The 8,807-nt window shown below is 32.2% G+C and overlaps 1 long non-coding RNA gene across 1 annotated transcript; it reads right to left on the bottom strand.

Moving 5' to 3' along the window:
* Positions 1-2,288: 2,288 nt before the first annotated feature.
* LOC119602563 lies at positions 2,289-8,329 on the bottom strand. The gene is made up of 4 exons (XR_005231353.1): positions 7,156-8,329; positions 6,841-7,090; positions 2,602-2,931; positions 2,289-2,541 (listed from the first exon to the last, which is right to left on the bottom strand). It is a non-coding gene; the product is annotated as an uncharacterized LOC119602563 (long non-coding RNA).
* Positions 8,330-8,807: the final 478 nt, after the last annotated feature.

Below are 8,807 nucleotides of genomic sequence, written 5' to 3'. Positions count from 1 at the left end.
GGTAACACAGTGGATATAAGACAATAAGCAGTGTTTGTCGATGAAGTCACGAAACAAAAAGATTAGGATCATCAGGGACACCTATGTGTCAAAAACAGAAAAACTTGATTACATTTATTAAATATTGTCCAAGACGAATTTAAGTTCATCAGTGTCATCTATATTTCAAAAATGAAAACTTAATTACGGTCAATTAGTGTGTCCAGGATAAATTATAAAAAAACCGCCAGAGGGCCATCTTTGAAGGGAAAACTGAAACTTTAATATACTCCACTACACAATAGAATTAATACAGTACCAAAATATATAAATTATAGCATCCAAGATTTAAACCTGTTAAAAAGACAATAATAAAATCAAATTATAGTAAAGTGGCATTAGGGTAGTATTAAGTTATATAGGCTAATTAGTTTAATAAAATAATTGTTTTAGTTTCCTGTTAAGGTATATTCGTTAATTGTAAAAGGATCGAACTAGTAGAAAATTGGTAAATATAGTTTAAAAAACCGTAAAGGGTATAGAAATAGATAAATTCCTTAAATCCTTTAGAGAGCTCTTTCAGGGAATAGCTGGGAAATTTTATCTTAGATTTAAAGTCGGAGCAGATTTAGGGCTCCAAACCTAAGATATTAGCTGGTCCTTAGTAATTTGTCAAATTGTGTGTGATTTTGATTTATGTTAATAGATAAGTTTTAGCATAAGATTAGTTTTAAAATTACAAAATAGAGATTTGATAAAAAATATATAAATAGAAAAGAAGATTAAAAACTTTGTATAAAAAAAGAGACAATAATATTTGAATTCTTCCAGGGAATTATAAATAATTGTTGATTTTTTTTTTTTTTAACCCTGGAGTATGGAAAATTAAGGTTATAGAAAACCATTCAGATAGATATTGATGAAATTCAGAAGAATTAATGAAAAGGAAAAGTTTATGGCAACTTAAATGTTTGCTTTCGCATAAAAAAAGATAAGAAACGGAAATGAGATTAAAACTTCAGAGGAAGTGAATATAAAGAATAATATATTTGTAAATTTTTTTTAAACCCAAAATAGATAATGATAAATTGATAATTGTTGTTAAAATATTAAGCCACTTATTAGTTAATAAGTTATTTATTTTGTTTATGTTTAGTATATTTGTAATAAATTTGTTTAGAAAAGAAATGAACATTATGTGTTGGTAAATTGAAGAAGAAGGTTAGGTACAGTGGGCCGTCTTGGATAATGAGCTGGGTGAGTACCTGATGTAGTAAAAAAGGGGTCATTTAAGATTGGAAGAAGATGACCAAGGTCGGGAGGGTGGCGTAATGGGAAGGACATCTTTTACCCATGTTTATTTCGGTGTTATATTAAGGTTATAGTATTGTTTTGTTTAGGTTGTGTTTAGGATTTAGATTTTTTTGTTGATGCGAACCAGTGTGTGTCTGCGGGTTGGGAATCCACGCCTCAAATGAGCTAGTCGAGGTGGCAACACACCCAAGAGGAGAAAAGGGTTTCGTAACAATAAATGGCGCCCAATGGTAGAAAAACAAGGAATTAATTTGAGTATTAAAACACTTTGTAACCGTCCTAATGTTTTGATTATGTTAGTTTGTGTGTTTCATACGTGTTACTTCCGTGCAAAACAAAAGTTCGTCCTAATACATTCTTTTTATGTTAGTTTGCGTGCTTAAATAGACGGATATTAGGAGCCAATAGTAGAAAAAGTAGGAATTATTTGAAATGTTAATAACGATTTTGTAACCGTCCTAATGTTTTAAGTATATTAGTTGCATGTTACATAAGTTTTCTTTTCGTCCATGGATAAAAGTTCGTCCTAATACGTGTTATGATGTTAGTTTGCAATTTTTAATTGGCGGAAAACAGGAGGCAATAGTAGTATTAAATTAATTTGAGAAAAGTTTTGAATAATACAAATTTAATTGTCCTAGTTATTCAAATTATAACTAGTTTGCAATTGGAGTAGTTGTTAGATGAAATCGTTGATCTAGTTAGGGAATATAACACCAAAATTAGAATGCGTCAGAAAATATATAAATTATTAATGATACTCACCAATAAAATATCCAATGATCGGAAATACCCACTGTACCAAAAACCTTCATCGTATAGTTATTGTAGTAAAGAAACAGAATATTTGGTATTGTGAATTTATATGTTTTATGTTTTTATTTGTTTAGTGTTTATATTAGTGTCTTCTTATAGGTTTGATGTTATTTATTTGTACGTTTTAATATTTATATTAGTGTCTATTTGTATGTTTTATGTTCTTATTTGTTTGTATTTTAATCTATATATTAATATTGTTTTAGAGATTTTATGTTTTTAGTATATGTATGTCTCTAGTTTAAGTTATGTTTTATGTTTTAACTATAGGTTTAATTGTATAAGTAGTTTATGTTGTATTACGTTAATTGTTTAAAATTTAAAGCGTTAGTTATTTTGATTATAAGTTGTTTTCAGCACTATTTAATTTGAGTATCACAGATATATATGAATAATTAAGAACAATAAAAATGCCGATACAGAGAACTCCACCTAGGGAAGAAAGTAGGTTGTTAGATAACATCATTGATATTTCAGGATCAATAAACGTACCAACAGCGCGACCACCAATTCCAAATCAAAATCCAACGGGTACCATACTGAAAAGAGTAAATCCTTTACCAGGCTTCGATGCCAATATTCCACCACCTGCAATTCCTAGAGGTATATCAATCGGTCAAAGTCCTAGGGCTTATGCAACATTAATTAATAGGAATGAACTGGAAAGTAGGTTAGATGATCGCATCCAGAAGAGTTTGCAAAGTGGATTTTCTCAAATGTTAAAGGAAATTAGAAAAGTTTGTATTTCCGAAAAGCGGTCAGATGGAGGGAATTCACTAACTAGCGAGGAGGATGTACAGTTGGAGGATATTACTCGAGCACCTGAAAAGAGAAGAAATATCGTAAATAATGAAGCACAAAGAAAATTAGATTTTGATAATATATATATAAATAATTCAAACGAGTCAGTGAATTTACAGAACGAGAATATAGTTAGAAATGGAACTCAAGATATACACATAAATCATGGAAATCATCAGAATAGTGCCTTATTCCGAATAGATAAATGGAATATTAGTTTCGACGGAAATACATTGAAGATTTTATATTCCGGTTAGAATATTTAATGAAATACCACCGTTGTTCTTGGAATGATATACAGGGAGAGTTTCATAGACTACTCAAAGGAGATGCCAAAGACTGGTACTGGCTAGTGGTACAAATCAGTGGAATCTTGGGAAGAAATGAAAAAAGCATTGAGAGTACAATATAGTTCAAATCGTAGCGAATACGAACTAATGCGCGATTTTGAAGAAAGGCGACAGAAAGCTGGAGAGTCCATCGATGATTATTTCCAAACAATGAGAAAACTTCGTGCTAGATTAAGAATCGCATCCGATTAAGAAAGGATAGAGATAGATTTAAACGAAAAAAGCTAATATATAGGAATCTAAGTGACTCAGTAAAAATTTGTAGCGAAATAGAAAAAAGACAAACTGATCCCAGGGCATTTGCGAAAATTAAAATAGGTGAATTAGAAATATTTGGACTTTTGGACAGTGGAGCATCAATTAGTTTATTAGGAAAGGATGCATTAGAGTTAATTGAGAACATAGGAGCTGAATTAGAGCCAATATTAACAAAAGTTTTCACGGCCGGAGGAAAAGGATATGACATTTTAGGTAGAGTTAGTATTAGAGTAGCTTATAAAAACAGAAAAGAAACAATAGATTTTTATGTATGTCCTGAACTTGCTAGGAAACTATATTTAGGAATAGACTTTTGGAAGAAATTTAATATAGCACCGGATATTTTTGAAATAGATGAAATGAATCCAGAGAATCTATCGGAAAAATTCCCTCTAGACTTAAATAATGTAGAAGAGCACAGCCTTACCATGGACCAAAAAGTGAAATTAGATAAAGTAAAACAATTATTTAGAACATTTGAAAAGGATGGATTAGGACGCACAAACCTTGAACTTCATACCATAGAATTAAAAGATGGGACTGAACCAATTAAGGATAGACACTACCCAGTATCTCCCGCGGTTCAGGAACTTATATATAAAGAAGTGGACAAAATGCTAGAACTAGGAGTAATAGAAGAAAGCAAAAGTCCATGGAATAATCGTTGTACACTAGTTAGGAAACCTGAAAAGAATCACCTGTGTTTGGACGCGAGGAAATTAAACGAGAGGACTGTGAAAGATGCGTATCCTATCCAAAATATTGAAGGAATTTTGAGCAGATTGGAAGAAACATTCTTCATAAGCAGTGTAGACCTTAAATACGCCTTCTGGCAAATAGAATTGGAAGAAAAATCTCGAGCTTACACTGCTTTTACAATTCCCGGAAGACCCCTATACCAATACGTGGTGATGCCCTTTGGATTATGCAATGCGGCCCAAGGACTTTGCAGGCTTATGGACAAAGTCATCCCACAATAATTGAAAGCAAACGTGTTTATATATCTGGACGATTTGCTTGTTATATCATCGACTTTTGAAAGCCACTTAAAACTATTGAGCAAAGTTGCAGATTGCCTAAGAAAAGCGAATCTGACTATAGGAATTGGGAAATCAAAATTTTGCTTTAAAGAACTACCATATTTGGGTTTTATTATAGGAAACGGATGTATGAAAACAGACCCCAGAAAAATTGAAGCCATTAGAACGATACCATTGCCAAAATTAGTGAGGGAAGTCAGAAGTTTCTTGGGAACAGCGGGATGGTATCGTCGCTTTATAAAAAACTTTTCATCCTTGACCGCACCGCTCACAGATCTAATCAAAAAGGGAACCAAATTCACTGTTACCGAAGAAGCTATTACAAGTTTTAATCAACTGAAACAGGCATTAACAACAGCTCCAGTACTGGCTCATCCGAACTTTAGAAAAAGGTTCTACATTCAATGTGATGCCTCTAGCTATGGAATAGGTGCTGTTCTGTTCCAGAAAGATGATGAGGACAATGAGAGACCAATCGCCTTCTATTCTCAAAAACTTAATCAGGCACAAAGAAAGTACAGCGTGACGGAGAAAGAGTGTTTAGCGGCTGTAATGGCGATAAAAAGATTCCGACCGTATGATGAACTGATGCCATTCACGGTCATAACAGACCACGCAAGCCTGAAGTGGATTATGTCCTTAAAAGATCTGGACGGAAGATTGGCAAGATGGGCATTAAAACTACAATCATTCGATTTCGAAATCGAACATCGAAAGGGTTCGGAAAATGTAGTTGCAGACACATTGTCAAGACTAGTGGAGGAAATAGAATTGGATGTAGGAAATATATTAGGATTCGAAACAATAGAATTTGAGTCAGGAGAATATAAAGAATTAGTCGAAACCATAACAAAAAACCAAGAAAAATTGCCAGATATAAAAGTTGTAAACGGAATAGTGTATAAAAGAAATAAATTAAGTTCCGAAATGGAAGATTTAGAAGAATTTAAGTGGAAGTTATGGGTTCCCAGTAGTCTTACTGAAATATTGATAAATGAAGCCCATAATCCGGCAAATAAAGCTCATGGTGGAATAAACAAAACACTTTCTCATCTCCGAAATAAATATTATTGGCCTAATATGCTAATTCAAGTTAGGAATTACGTACAAAATTGCATAATATGTAAGGAAACTAAATCGGTAAATAGGAATCTAATGCCGGAAATAGGTGCTGAAGTGGTGACATTAAGACCATTTCAGAAACTATATATAGATTTCCTTGGGAAATATCCTCGCTCAAAAAAAGGAAATACATATATTTTTATAGTCATGGATCACATGACGAAATTCGTATTCTTAAAAGCGATGAAGGAGGCCACGGCATCTAATGTGATTAAATTTCTCGTTGAAAATGTTTTTCACGAATTCGGTGTCCCGGAAATCATTCACTCCGACAATGGACAACAATTTGTATCGAAAGAATTCAAAAAAATGATACAATTATACGAAATTAATCACATGAGGACTGCAGTTCATGCTCCTCAATTGAATGCATCAGAGAGAGTTAACCAAAGTGAATTATCGGCTATCAGAGCGTATATGACAAATGACCATAGCGATTGGGACGTTAACTTACCGTCCATTGAAATCGCATTACGCACAGCGGTACATACTGCAACCGGAATCAGTCCTTTCTTTGCGCTTTATGGATACAATATGTTCACATGTGGTTCAGACTATAAATTGGCAAAAAAACTTAAAGCTCTAGACGATAATGAAATAACAATGAAAAGATCGGACAAACTAAGGTTAATTAGGGACAAAATAAAGGAAAATATGCACAAGGCATACGAACGGAGCGCGTTACGTTTCAATCGAGGTGCAACTCGAGCACCTCGTTTTGTTCCAGGATAAGAAGTCTTTAAAAGAAACTTTATTTTAAGTAGCTTTAAAGATAACATAAATGCAAAATTTTGCAAAAAGTTTACTAAATGTCGAATACGAAAAGTAATTGGGAACAATATGTACGAACTCGAAAGCCTGACGGGTTCTCCATTAAAAATATACCATGCCAAAGATATCAAACAATAATGACATTGACAATACAATATAAGTTAATTTTAATACATTTCGACCTTTAGGATAGATACGATCATTTTGACTTGCTAATATAGCATATTATATATGTATATATGTGCAATAGTAGATTAAGATGTGTTTCGTTTGTCCGGAGTGTTAATTATATTTTTTTTAATTATACCAATATTAATGTTGTCAATTATAATAGTAAGGATTGGGAAATAGTGCAATATATATTATAATAGAAGATAAATTTAACTTACTGTGCAATAACGAAAATGTGCAATATTAGGTTAAGTTATTCTTCTGTGATATATGCTGGGGTATTATTCCAATTCTTATACAAAACCAACTGGGCAGATTTGTTCGTAATGGGACCTGCACGCGTAATATAGTACCGGAAATATAGTAAAATTTTGAACAAAGTAACATTCAAGATATTTTGATAAATATCTCTAATATTGATGGTTGAAGTTGCCCGGCTAGCTAGACGGAGAGTTGCGTCGGTGTGACCTACGTTGGGCGATGGAATTGCCAAAATTGAAACACACTTCCATAATATAAATCGAAATACTTACATAGTACTACCTCCATAATCTCACACTATCATTCCTGCATCTGGTCTGGGAATGAAAGAGTTTTGTTGAGATTGATTTGATGTATGAAGTTTTCAGGAGGATAGTCTTGGTATCGCATCTGGTTGGTGGTTCGTGGACAATACACGGTTTCTTCCGGGGAGTTTGTTTTCTTGTTATTTCTGAATGCTGATTGTATTGTTTTATTGTTTTATTGCACTGTTGCATGTTTTTTTTTATTGTAGTTTGTTTTAATTATCACTTGTCTTGGTTTTGTTCGATGATTGTTTATTAAATAATTAAAATAAATTTGAATTTATAATTTGTTTTAGTTGATTGTTTTGTTTATGTTGTCTGATTTAATGTTTGTGATCATAGGTATTTAGTTGTCAAAATAGAAACGTCAAAATGTGGATCGTGGGATAATGCAGTGTTGCATGTGATGACAGTATGGTTTAATACGACAACAACAAAAACAGGGTTTCCAGCATTAAAGAGAAAATTCGTGAAAATTTCTCTTTAAAATTCACGAAAGTTTTTCTTATATGTGTCGGATAGGAAAGTACGTTGAACCTTAACGTTAATACAGCAATTTAGTTGTAATGTATGTACATTTCTTTATTGTTTTTGAAATAGGTCTTATTAAACAAGTATTTTTTTTGCACAGTTTTTTGTTTGTTTAAATTGCAGTTAGGGTAACGATTTTTTTAATTAGTTTTGTTAGTAGAGTTTTTCAGTTAGGTTTTGTGTTAAAAGAAGTTAATTTTGAAAACTTAAAAAAGAAAAGACAAAGGTAGTCGAGATTTGGCGGTTGCCAATAAAGGAAGCGTAAAACTGAAAGTTAATAAAACGTTAATAAAATAAAGAAACAAAAAGATATAGAATAAAAAGAAAGTTTAAACAAATGTATAAGACAAGAAAGTTGAGCCTAGTGAAGTGAATGGGAACTGTGGTCGAGACGTTCCAAAGGAATATAAGAAGCCCAAAGGACAATAAGAAGCCCCAAGGAATCCTTACAAGCCTGAAGGGATTTGGTTATCATTTGAGTCATATTGGAAGAATCTTATTTAAAAGAATAAAAACTGGTAACAAACAACTTAAAATCAGGTAACACAGTGGATATAAGACAATAAGCAGTGTTTGTCGATGAAGTCACGAAACAAAAAGATTAGGATCATCAGGGACACCTATGTGTCAAAAACAGAAAAACTTGATTACATTTATTAAATATTGTCCAAGACGAATTTAAGTTCATCAGTGTCATCTATATTTCAAAAATGAAAACTTAATTACGGTCAATTAGTGTGTCCAGGATAAATTATAAAAAAACCGCCAGAGGGCCATCTTTGAAGGGAAAACTGAAACTTTAATATACTCCACTACACAATAGAATTAATACAGTACCAAAATATATAAATTATAGCATCCAAGATTTAAACCTGTTAAAAAGACAATAATAAAATCAAATTATAGTAAAGTGGCATTAGGGTAGTATTAAGTTATATAGGCTAATTAGTTTAATAAAATAATTGTTTTAGTTTCCTGTTAAGGTATATTCGTTAATTGTAAAAGGATCGAACTAGTAGAAAATTGGTAAATATAGTTTAAAAAACCGTAAAGGGTATAGAAATAGATAAATTCCTTAAATCCTTTAG

This window comes from Lucilia sericata, unplaced genomic scaffold, assembly GCF_015586225.1.
Source record: "Lucilia sericata isolate MDLA Ls3-8-SP2 unplaced genomic scaffold, ASM1558622v1 Contig000241F_arrow, whole genome shotgun sequence".
Classification (NCBI taxonomy): domain Eukaryota; kingdom Metazoa; phylum Arthropoda; class Insecta; order Diptera; family Calliphoridae; genus Lucilia; species Lucilia sericata.
The sequence above is the reverse complement of the archived record's forward strand: the minus strand, read 5'-3'. Positions and strand labels throughout refer to the sequence as shown.